This window comes from Giraffa tippelskirchi, chromosome 3, assembly GCF_054371585.1.
Source record: "Giraffa tippelskirchi isolate mGirTip1 chromosome 3, T2T-mGirTip1v1.2.pri, whole genome shotgun sequence".
NCBI lineage: Eukaryota > Metazoa > Chordata > Mammalia > Artiodactyla > Giraffidae > Giraffa > Giraffa tippelskirchi.
In genome coordinates, this window is record NC_137277.1 from 40,819,420 (window position 1) to 40,832,754 (window position 13,335).

The 13,335-nt window shown below is 42.6% G+C and overlaps 1 protein-coding gene across 13 annotated transcripts in view; it reads right to left on the reverse strand.

Moving 5' to 3' along the window:
- The window catches only part of VPS53 (VPS53 subunit of GARP complex), a 160,757-nt gene that overhangs the window by 117,138 nt on the left and 30,284 nt on the right, over positions 1 to 13,335 (reverse strand). The gene's annotated exons all lie outside the window — the stretch shown is intronic.

The following is a 13,335-nucleotide window of genomic DNA, read 5'->3' on the forward strand; positions in this document are numbered from 1 at the left end:
GCCAAATGTTTCCACTGAAATAAAACCCGACGAAGACAACACCCATGAAAAGCATTACAACCCACAGCAGCAATTGTGCGAGTCTGGGAAGGAACATCTGGGAAGTGGAGAAGGTGCCTAATTGCACACTAGTAGAACACACATGCTGGTGAAGGAGGCAGTGGCCTGAAGAACTCAAGCTTTATTTCATTGAACACAGTTCATTTCTTTTGGATTTAAGGGTGGCCTGTCTTAACAGGGCCTCCTGAGCCCTTTAGAAATGCAGTAAGTCTGTGTGTGGCCATCCATGCCTGCATGGGACAAACAGCCAGCCTCCCAGAGAAGAACACCCTGACAGAGGAAAGAGGACAGCAAAGCTGTGATGTAGGCAGGAAGACAAAAGCCCTGACAGATTTGAACCTTTGCCTTCAGCAGAAGCCAGAGGTAGAGCTGCCTCTGGACTACAAACTAACACATTTTCCTTTTTGCTGAAAAACATCCTCAAAAAGCAAACTTACGGCAGCTTCCTGGGCAGGTAATTCCTCCCTGGCTGGAAGGAGGGACTATGTCTCCCCGTCCTTCCCTGGCTTCCGGCAGGCTGCTTGTGCTGATGCTGGGACTACTTCCTCCTTCTGGAATATCTCACCCAGTGTGGCTCAGCCCCGATAGAGGTCTCTTCTGACCTTCCACCTCTGGGATCGGCAGGGGTTTCAGGCTGGGGATGAGGAATGCCGAGCTGCTGCGTGAGACCATGTCTCAGCTTCCTTTTACTGTTTGTTGCCAAGACTGAGGTGATGCTATTTGAATAAACAGCTGTTCATACCACCTCCTGGGGCAGGCAGAGTGTGCATCTGCTCTGCTGGATCACTGAACTTGTATCTACCAAGGCTGGGGAGCAAAGGAGCTTTTATATTGGTCATGTCTGCCGTCTGGACTAAGGTGTTTTAATCATCGGACAGTTTGGTCTCAGAACAATTGGCATTGGTATCTGCAATTTGGGAAATGTTACCTGAAGAGGAGTAGCCAGTCCAAATGGGTGATGGAATGGAACTGGGTCTCCCTGAGCAGCCCCTCAACCCCATTCCCTTCCGAAAGGATGCCTCACTCAGCAACTGTGTCCTCTCTGCTTCCCACCATCCTGCCTTCCTCACTCCCAGATTCAACACTCCCAAAACAGCTGTGAAGCAATGAGAGATCCCGCCACTTTCCAGCCAGAAGGCAGGTGTCTGAGGCCTCCCTGTGCTGTCACATACCAGCTAGACAACCTCTCTGGGGATCAGTTTCTTTATCTGCAAAGTGGTAACAATGCAACCTACTTCCAGTGTTGTTGGGAGGATTCAACGACATAATAGGTGTAAAAAAACTGCACAGATACTAACTAGGTCTATTTCCAGGGATTATGGCCAGCCTGGGCAAATGTATGTTTGCAGCTACGGATAGATACATACATACATACATACTATTCTTCCCTCTCACTTACCACCTCTAGGCCTGCCCACTGTCGGACACTTCCTATCCTCAGCCACGGTCCCAGTGAATCCATGCTCATCTACTGCACCTCCCCACCCCTTCTAGAAATTCTCTTCTTCATTTCTAATATTCACTTCCTCAAAACCAGGATACAAGATTCTGTTGAGCAGTGCTGACTGCCATACTGCCCAACATTAGAGATCCTAAGATGATGACAAACCAAAATCAAGTTCTAACAAAATTAAAATGTGAAAAAGTAATAAATGATCTGTTTTTGTCCCAGTGCCATACTGTTTTGATTGCTGTTGCTTTGTAGTATAGTCTGAAGTCACGGAGCCTGATTCCTTCAACTTCATCTTTCTTTCTCAAGATTGCTTTGGCTGTTCGGAGTCTTTTGTGTTTCCATATGAGAAAATTCATGTAAGATTAGGAGGGAAGACTGCTACCAAATTGAACACCAGGGAAGTCACTGATGACCATGACAGGAACAGTTTCAGTGGAGTCAAGGGAACAGAAGTGGACAGTGGTGTGACAAAGTGGAGGCAGTGTGTATGAGAGCAGGGGCCAGCAAATGACACCTCAGGGCAAAATCTAGTCTGCCACACCTGTTTTTGTAAACAGTGTTGGCTTGGATCATACTAATCCCTTTCATTTAGGTTCTACCTGTGGCTACTTACACCACACGATAGCATGGATGGGTATCTGTCAGAGACCAAATGATACATAAAATCTAAAACATTTACTACCTGGTCCTTAACAGAAAAAGCTTGCTAACTCCTGGTTTAACTATTTTTTTCATAAAGCTTTTGAGATGAGAAGATAAGAGAGAAAACAAGAAGAGGAGAAATTGATAGGGAAGTAGATGGAAGGGTGGGTAACAGGACAATCACAGAAGAGAAGGACTATCTGAGTATAATTACCAGTAGCCCCTTCTCACTCTCCAAAGTGACTCTGGTAACAAAGCGTCACCTCAACTAAGGGCTTCCCTGGTGGTTCAGATGGTAAAGAATCTTCCTGTAATGGAGAAGACCTGGGTTCGATCCCTGGGTTGGAAAAATCCCCTGGAGAAGAGAATAGCTACCCATTCCAGTATTCTTGCCTGGAGAATCCCATGGAAAGATAGGCCCAGCAGGCTACAGTCCATGGGGTTGCAAAGAGTCCGACACAACTGAGCAAATAACTTTCATTACTTTCACCTCTACTACAGCATCTAACCAAAGCTGGAGCACAGTTAGAACTTGACAAATATTTGCCAACAGATTACAAACTCCATGAGGTACTTCTCAGAAGAGCAGCAGTGCTGAGTTACTGCTCTGGATGAGCACAGCCCTCCCTAACTCCAGGCACCACTGTAAGCAGTGGTTCAAAACCACAGCATTCCACTTTCTGTAACTGTTATCTATTTGGCTAATGTAAAGTCTAAGGCCCCCAATGCTGCCAGAAGTGAGTAAATTCTAAACCTACTGGACCTTCTAAACAGTGTTCGGCCATTGTGTGAGAAAGCACTACAGAGGCCCCTGCCGGCAAGTGCCCATCAAAAAAGACTCACTTTTTTGTGGCACAGCCTGCATCCAATTCTGTGATTTTGTTGGTCATGTCATGGTCTAAGGATGCACTGATGGGATTAAAGCCAAAGTGTTCTCTACCCAAATCCCCTAAGACACATGACATTCAGTGAAAGGAAAGGCAAGAAGGGCCACATCCTATGCTTTGATCTCAGGTCTGAAGAAGTTTCCACAGTCCTTTCTCAGAGAAAGGGTTTCTGTCTCTATTTCTCTCTTCTTCTCCATATGGCGTCCTACCAGAACTGTCTCTGCTTAAGGTACCACTTTTTCACTGAAGAAGTAAGACTCACACCATCTTACATTTCACAGTCTTAAAGAAAGATAAACTGTCTGCCAGATTTTTTTTGTTTTCAGACTGGAATATTTTTGCTTGTTATAACAATGTACTGAAGTCGAGGAAATTTAATATAATTCATTTTCCAGAGTCCAAAAGGTTCTTCTGAAGTATTCACTCCATCAAGCAAGTCCATTCTCAACACCTACCCTAATATTTGATATCTAATAATCAATCACCCTGGAGGAGGAGTGATTTGTAGTTGGAAATATCCTAGGACCTACAGAAGGTCAAGACTTTACTTTTAAATGACCCTAAAATGCTTTTATACCTAGCTAATGAGGAAACGTGCTGAAAGAATGATTCTGGCACTGCCCCTAGACACTCGTTAAAATAAAATGTGGCTACTTTTCCATTCCGGGCTGTATGTGGATTAAAAACAGAACTAATCACCCCAAAATGTCTGCTTTCAATTCACCCTTAGCGGAGTTTCTGAACTGAGCACTGGAGCGTGGCTGCAGCCTGCATCCAAGGATGCTATTAGGAAGCAGTGACTGTGGCCGTCCTCTTTACCGACTGAGATTCTGCAAATGGGAGATTCAAGGCGACCCACTGAGCTGGCCTAGAAGACTCAGCAGAATCAATTATGCTATCTCTGTACTTTTGTGCATTATTGACTGTAACCATTATTCTTAATTTTCCTTGCCTCCTGAAGTAGATGCTGAATGGTCTACCTAAGCCTCGCCAGGTCATGTGCATGGAAGATAAGCAGCATGGAACCTGGCACAGACCTCACTGATTTCTTCTTTTTTCACCTCTTTTTTTTACCCCCTGGAACTGTTGTCTGCCACCTGTGTAGACAGAGAGGATCTGAGCCAATGAAAATGCCAAGAGAAATTAACCTTCCCTCTGGCTCCTAGATGCATCTAATTTTGCAGTTCATTCTCTGAGAGAATTATACTGCCTTTATCCTGTGAGTCCACGGGCAGCCTTTCAAAGATTGAAAACTGAGATCCCATTTGCTGCCACCACAGGAAGGAGGAAGAGGCTACTCATTTTCAGAACTGAAATGGCTTTAAGTTCTCTGAAAAAAAAGTAAAGGGCTAATGTTCAAGGTGACTGGAAAGAAAATGATATTTTCCCACTTACTCTGCTATCATTTCTGTTGTTCAACTTTATGTCTGCCAGTTCCCTTTCTATTGTTTGGAAAGGCCACACACAGTATTAGTAAAAAGCAAGGGGTTCTTGAACCAGCAGACAAGGATTCAAATGCCAGTCTTGCAACTTACTGTGTGATTTCTGTCTAGCCACTCAACTACAGTATCTAAGAGGCAGACTCATCATCCCCAGAACAGGGACAATAGTCCCAACCCAAAGAATTGTCAGGAAGGAAAACAGGGCTTAGCAGTGAACACCTTGGGTACTGTTCACTCAGTACATTGCCTTCCTCCTGGGAGTCTTCCTCTATGTTCTAACAGAGTTGGCTGTCCCAGAGGCAGACCAGGCCCAAGCTGGGCCACTTGGAACTTTTCTGTGATTTTCCAGAATGAATTGGGAAACAAAGTTCATCTCTCTCTGGTGGAGGCAGCCCCAGGATGTGAAATTAGGGTAGATGGTAGCTGGTCTCCAGATAGAGACGATGAAGCTGACACCTGGAGAGACAGACCCAGAAAGATCCAGGGCTGTATTCCAGGGCCACCTTCCGTTGTTTGAGAAGCCTGGCAGCAACACTATTCTTTCACAGGCTGCTCAAAACAGGACACAGTTAGCCGTCCAGGGACTTCCCTGGTGGTCCAGTGGCTAGGACTCCACAATCCTAGTGCAGGGGCCCTGGGTTTGATCCCTGGTCAGGGAAGTAGATCCCACATGCCACAACTAAGACCAGGAGCCAGCCAAATAAATAAAGAGCCTTCCAAGCGATCCTTTCACCTAAGCCAGTTTGAACTGGACTTTGTCTTTTGTCACCCAGAGAATCCTGATAGAGGACTCAGTTCATCCATGGGGCTCACTAATGGTAATTATTATTATTCCCTGGTTTCCCAGATGGAGTGTGACATTTCAGATGAGACTATCCCTCTAAGAACAATGGCTGATGACTCATATTTTACAGCTTTGCAAGTAGGCTGGTTAAGTCCAACATCTGCAGGGCATACAGAAAGGCGGCTCAAGGATCTGGGAGTGGTCTCACCAAACCATGTTGCAAATGAGCCATTCTCCAGGGGAAGAAAACTTCAATCTCTTGCTCACCCCATCAATAAAAAGTGAGCGCCAACTGCCTATACTAAAGCTAGATACTGAGAGAAAAAGATTGCTAGATGGGGGACGTATCTTTAAAGAGCTTGTGTGTGATACATAAGTAATATCAACAGAAATAACTAGAAGATGAGACCAATAGAAAGAGGTATAAATGCCAGAATCATTTGGAAAGCAAGGGATTCCATGAAAACACTGCAAAGGGCGACCATATCTGATGAGGCCTAAATAGGGGGACCCTGGACATCCACTAAAGGCAGACATCTAGGGGTAAGTATCCTCAATTTATGGAATAGCTCTTCTTTTGACACTGTTGGCTGGCCTGGCACCACTGAAAGCTGTTGCTATGGAAACAAAGCATCCCCAGCTGAAGGAGAGGTGCTTTAAAAAAGTCTCAGCAATAAAAACAATGCAGCCTGTGCCCCAAGATTGTGCCAAACAGGAGCAGAGACTCCAGGAATCTCACTGCCATGGATGGCTGCATGTGCATAGCATCACGATTCTCTGAGGCCTCGAACACACCAGGTACCTTCCAGGTCTGGCAGCCCCGGTCAAATGCCAGATGGGCACCCATCAGAGGCAAAGCACTGGATGCTAACACAAATTCTTCTACAGCCCATTCAGAAACCCTGGGTATAAAGGGGCTTTATTTAAGCACAGATTTCTTTCCAAGTTTGGGAACCAAAAGAATGTAAAGGGCAAAAGGAGTAATTTTCACCTTATTTGTTAAAAGGCTCTGTTCCACCTAAGTTACTTTAATTTATGATTTCTGCAAACCACATCCCCAAAGATGTGAACTAAAGAGTTCATTTTTATTGTGTTTAGGAAACAAGCCAGAAGTTAAAGTCCTAAGATGGGGCTGGGACACAAACTCAGCAGTACCCAAACAAGACTAAACATTTACATTTTACAGTTCTGCGTATATCTGTTATCGCCCGTAACTTAAAATCTGTTTGCCCTGAAATAGTGGGGTGTGGGGGATGTACTCAAGCACAGCTTCCTTTGATGAAATGTAACCCCTGAGGATGAGCACATTTAAAGCAGCAACTCCAAATGCAGCTGGAGAAGGAAAAGTTCAAACAAGAGTCTCAGCTCCTTTTGCTGAACAAAAGGTACAGAAATTCAATACTTTAGAAGATGCGGCACATTTAAAGGAACAATCTGCTCAGGTTTAACAAAGGACTACTTCCTGCTAGGACTTCCCGGTTGCTAAGTTAAATTCAAATCCTCCATATTTTACCATCACATCTAATTCTAGTCACTGAGTAACAAATGCTCATCTATACTATGGGTCTTCATTCAGGGTTGGCTTCTGGATGTTCCTTCAGCTGATTTTTTTTATAGCTCCCTTCTTCCCAGGTGGCTCAGATGGTAAAGAATCTGCCTGCAATGCAGGAGTCCCAGGTTCAATCCCTGGGTTGGGAAGATCTCTGGAGAAAGGCATGGCAACCCGTTCCAGTATTCTTGCCTGGAGAATCCCATGGACAGAGGAGCCTGGCAGGCTACAGTGCATGGGGTTGCAAAGAGTCAGACACGACTTAACGACTAACACTTCCACACTTTCTGTACCAAAGCCCTTTAGGCTACTCTCCCCTCCTACCACCACCACCGCAGGTTTCATCTGGAAGACTGTCTCTTCCTGTTCCACTTCCCTCAGGATTGGATCCCCTGTGCTCAGGACCATAGGTGAGCAGTCAACACTCAGTTCTCCCTCCCTGCCTGCCTGGAGCTCTTCTCTTAGCCCAGCTTCTTCATGTTGAGAGGGGCCCAGATGGTTAATGAGGCCACAGTCACGGTCACTGTTTGGACTCCCCTGTGAACCAGTTAACTTTTCAGGTTCCACAGTGGAGAAAAAGTGGTTCCCGAATCTGTTTTTTAAATTTGTCACTGTTTAAAAAAAGAGAATTTGGTACACACCGGTATGGCCAGATCAGAAGATCTGGACCCTGGGACTTCCCTGGTGGTCCAATGATTAAGAACCTGCTTTTCAATGCAAGGGATATGGGTTCTATCTCTGGCTGGGGAACTAGGACTCCACATACTGTGGGCAACTAAGCCCTCGCGGCACAACTACTGAGCCTGCACGCCACAACTAGAGAGGCCCGCATGCTGCAACGAAGACCTGGCACAGCCAAAAAAAAAATCTGAATCCCTTATTATTAATAGCTTACCCAGTGTGCTTTGGGGCAAGTCATAAAACAGATGTCAACCTGTTCCTGCATCTGTAAAACAGGGAGAGTAACATCTAGGTGGCCTAATGCACATCTTCGTGAGGATGAAGTAATTGATGCAACATTTTGCAGAATGTAAGAGAAACATATTTACTTGTTTTGGGGAGGTTTTTTTTGGCCACACAGCTTGTGGGATCTTAGTTTCCTGACCAGGGATCGAACCTGTGAAAGCAGGCCCTGGCTGTGAAAGTGCCGAGTCCTAACCACTGGACTACCAGGGAATTCCTCAAAATAAACAAGGTTATCTTGTAATAAAACATTAGCATTACAGATTAAGACAAAAAATGTACCTTCAAAATGTACCTTCTGTCTAAGCAACTCAAAATGTGCCTTCGCTTATAGTGAATCAATCAAGAATGACATACTAGGCTTCCACCCTCTTCCTTCTAGAGATCTGAATAACCACAGGGCTGACAAGTGTACTGCAACTGGACCACACGATGCTAACTGAGAAACCCAATTCTCCAAATATCAGAATCTCCAAGTATTCAATGAAAAAGAAAGTGTAGCTCCTGGCATAGCATAAGTGATATTATCATATGAATAACAGTTGGCTATTTATCCCTACTGCTGTCATGTGACTAAGAACAAGAAAATTCAGAAGTGTGACAAGAAGACAATGGTCAGTAACTAGGTCAGAGATGGAATAAAGACTCCCTCAATTTACCTCTTCTGTTTTATAAAAGATGGCATTTGGACCATCAGATTTACCTGTCAGTAAGTATATCTCTAGAAGAAACACCCTCCTCTGGTTGGGAGCTGTTATGAGAGTGACACTAATGTAGATTGCCCACCATGCAAATTCTAGGTGTCACATAACACAGAGGTGAACATGGCATCTGCTCAGAGGGTCCACAATATAACATGGAAACAAAACCCAGAAATCCTGACATGTGATCCAATGCTATATGAATTTTAGAGCTTTGATTTAGACAACTACAGAACACCAAACCAAAACAGACTAAAAAGGCATTATCTCTGGTTTTGCAAAACTAATCTCCTTCCAGAGACCTTGGAGTCCAAACTAGAGCAAAGAAAATTTTATAGCTATGTTACAGACTCCTGAAAACAGGGATTTATGAATGGAAATGTTGACAGAACCACCAAAGAACCAAATTCATGCTGCTCTAAATTCTGTATTTCCATGGATGAAAGAGGGGAGAGGGAAAAAGGAGGTCAAGTTCTTACATGAAGTAACAGAGTTTCAAATTCCCATTCATTGTTCAAACATACCTGGATGACTTCTGTCAGGGATCTAAAATCCAGAAATCTTCACCCTGTCAGCAGTTATACTACGATTTTTCTAATAGGCAAAGAGACTAAGGATGGAATCTTCCTTCCATCACTAACAGCTAGCAGTCAAAAGTAAGAGTAACCTGGGTAATAGCCAGAGCAGCTATGGTTGTGATGAATGGCATTTTCCTCTTTAGATGTGGAGACGCTAGTTTAAACCTGTGACTGCCCTTAACATGGAAACAAGCAGATGGCAAAAGCTATGCTTGACCTTCTTTCTTGGCTCCTGAAGAGTGCCAATTTACATGGAGATGGCTCAGAAGAATAATAAACTTCAGTGTTCCTTCTTGGCAATACTATTTTCCTAAAACCATTTTCAATAATCGTGTTGCACACAAGTGGGACTTGATGTATTTCTAAGGTCAGGAAGGAAATAGTCCAACTGCTGGACATGCTAACTAAAAGAAATCATCCTGGCAGTTTTCTGTTTTGAAGAGGGTAGCAGCATAATTGTTAGGTACCGAGCACAAAAACTTAAGCCTATAACTAATCTGAAACACACTGTCTATATGTATTAAATGAAAACAAAACAGGAACATATGCTTGTCAAGAGGAAACACATATTATTAAAGTTCAGAACAATATGGAAAAAATGTTTCCAAAGAGATTAAATATTGAAATGATTAAAAAATCACCATGTGATCCAGCCATTCCACACCTGGGTATGTACTGTAAGGAACTGAAAGCAGGGACTCAAATAGATATTTGTATGTCAGTGCTCATTATGGCATTGTTCATGGCCAGGAACACATGAGTGGATAAACAAAATGTGCTATGTACATGTGATGGAATATTATTTAGTTGTGAAAAAGGAATGAAGTTTTTGAACAGGAATGCAAATCCAAGATAAGCATGCCAGAATTCAACAAAAAAGGATAAAACACCATGATCCAGCAGGTATTTAAGGAGGGTTAAATACTTAAAACAACACTAACCTAATCATCAAATGGAAAAACCATATGCTCATATCTGAAGAAGATGCAAGGGGGACTTCCCTGGCGGCCCAGTGAAAGGGGGCTCTGTTCTCCCTACGCAGGGGGCTCGGGCTCAACCCCTGGTTGGGGAACTAGATCCCACATGCACAACTGCGAGTTTCCATGCTGCAACTAGAGATTCTGTGTGCCGCAACTGCAACTGGGTATAGCCAAATAAGCATGCAAATATTTAAAAAGAAGAAGAAGGGAATGCATATAATAAAATTCAACATCTCTCTTTCTGGCAAACAGGGTCAGTGAACCAAGGTCATGAGGATATGTCCTTCACACAAAATTTGGAAATGAGAGACCGTCACATTCAGTGTCACCTCTAGAGAAGGACCCACTGCATTATCCAGTCCCTGGAACAGAGCTCACCATGGAGAAAGCACTAACTTTCTGTATAAGTGAATGAACAAGTATACAAACTACAGTCACCGTCACTAAAATCAAGAACAAATTGCCTGTCATTCCTACTTACTGAACACTGAAATACTATTAAGAGCATTTCTAAAAATTTTTACATCTCAGGATCCCTTTATACTCTTATCAAGTATATTACTGAGGATCCCAAAGAGATTTTGTTTATGTGGGTTACAACTATGGATACATACCATATTGGAAACTAAAACTGACAAATTTAAAAAACATTTATTAATCCATTCAAAAAATAGTAATAATAAACCCATTACATGTTAATATAAATAATATGCTTTTAAGAAAAATAATTGTATTTCCTCCAAACAAATTTGAGAGGGTGGCACTATTTCTATACCTCTGCAAGCATCTTTGGTATAGACTTTAACAGACACCAGTTGGACTCTCATATATGCTTCTGTATTGAATCTGTTGTGATGTGTTGTTTTAGTTGAAAAATATGATGAAAATCTGGCACCACACAGATTGGCAGTTAAAAAAGAAAGCAATATTTTAATATCCTTTTCAGGTACTTGTGGATAATCCTTTTTGAAACTACAGCAAAACTTGAAAAGCTGTAGATTCTTTTTTAAACTGAAGTATAGCTGATTTACAATATTACGTTAATTTCAAGCATCTATAACAGTGACTCAGAAATTTTATAGATTATACTCCACAAAATATTGGTTATATTCCCTGAGCTGTACACTATATCCTTATAGCTTGCTTGTTTTACACAAAGTAGTTTGTTCCTCTTAATTCCTTATTTCTATTTTGCCCCTGGGAAGACTCCCTGGAGGAGGACATGGCAACCCACTCTAGTATCCTTGCTTGGAGAATCCCATGCACAGAAGAACCTGGCAGCCTACAGTCCACAGGGTCGCAAAGAGTCGGACACAACTGAAGTGACTTAGCACGCACACATTTTTTCCCCTTCCCTTTCTCTCTCCCCACTATATCTGTGGAGAGCTATGGTAACCACTATGTCTGTAGGTATGTTTCTGTTTTGTTATATTCATTCATTTATTTTTTAGACTCTACATATAAGTGATAACATGCAGTACTTGTCTTTTTCTCCCTTATTTCACTAAATATAATATCCTCTGGGTCTATCCATGATGTTGCAAATGGCAAATTTGTCATTCTTCTTTTCATGGCTGAGTAGTATTCCAAGTGTGTGTGTGTGTGTGTATTTCACATCTTCTTTATCCATTCACCTATGGATGGATATCATAGGTAGCTTCCATATCTTGGCTATGTAAATAATGCTGTGAACACTGAGGTACATAATATCTTTTTCAATTAGTGTTCTCTTTGGATATATTGCTGGTTTATATGGTAAATCTAAGTTTTTTGAGGAAAAGTGGTAGATTCTTAAAGATTGGTTGCAGTGTGGAATTTGAAATCTTATTACTGAACTTCTGATACTAAACTACATTAAAAGCCACTGGTCAGCTGTGCTTTTGCCTAGGATGCAGAAAGCTGGAAAGAGTGTTGCTCTTAAATTAACAATAAGAAAAAAAATAAAGCAAAATCAAAACTCCTCTGAACCCAGCAGAGAACTGAAGGCAAAAGTTTCCTGAAATCCAAGAAGAGATGGGGACACCCCAGTGGCTAACAATCCAGGCTCTCAATGCAGGGGGCCTGGGTTTGATCCGTGGTCAGGAACTAGATTCCACATGCTACAACTAAAGATCTTGCATGCCCCAATGAAGACAGAAGATCTCGTGTGCTGCAACTAAGATCTGGAGCAGCCACATAAATAAATTAAAAAAAAAAGAAGCTTCTTACAATTAAAGCTGTACAAAACTGGAACAAATGGTCCTGCAGAATAACAAAATAGTGAGCTGCCCATCACTGCAAGTATCCAAGCAGAAGCAGCACAATGAAATGTCAGAGATGTCATAGAAAGGATTCCTGAACTGTGTGAGAGGTGATTCTACAATCATCTTATATGCTTCTTCCAAATCAAAGTTTGAGTGAGCAGAGCTGAAGATGGCAATAATTTTCTTCCCCTCCCAAACCTTAGTCTTGCTTTGGTGCAATAGTTACACTATAGCCAAGCTCCATACAAGAGACTGAAGGAAGACCTGGGACTGATCTTCTCTTGGTGATTCTTAGTGAGCTGACTAGGAACTGATCAAGGTCTGGCTACTCTAGAAATTTCACAAGCCAACTTTTTCTTCTTCTAACCCACTCCTCTAGTCACCTCTCTTTCTACCTCTGTTCAAGCTGTCCATTTCAATTCTTGGGAAGCTGTGTAAGTTAACTTTCAAAGCATATCGGCTCACGTGCTTACTGTATTGACTCATCTCATCCACAAAGTTTCAAACATGTGGGTATTTAATTAAAGCTTTTGCCTGATGATTTCAACAGATAAAAATTGGGAGAATTCTGTATTAGCTTCATATGAGCACATTCTGGTTAGAAAAGGTCATGGACTAGACCACTTCAAGTCCGCCCACCTAGGAGGTGGTCGACATGGAAGGCTCTCCAACACGCACAGCAGAGTGCTAACCAGGAGGTGGGTGTTTCAGAAATTTCAGGAAACCAAAGAAACTGCCTCACTGTGTCTTCAATTTCTAAATCGCTTCCTCTCCACAAATAATTTTGGAGTCAAAAACACTGCTTTCCAGAAGGACCTTTTCTGCAAAAGACATCTTTGAAGATACCACGAATGTGAAGTCAACACTTTCTTCTTATTTACACAGATGACAAAGCATATCTGTCCTGGGTGCGCACAATCAAGAGGAAATGGATGAAAGGAAAACTTCCTTTTGTCCACATTTCTGTTCTCCCCTTCTGAGTGTTCCCTAGAAACTTCGGAAACAAGTTTTCTGAGGGCAGACTTTCCTCTGTTCCAGGGAAGAGGGAACCGA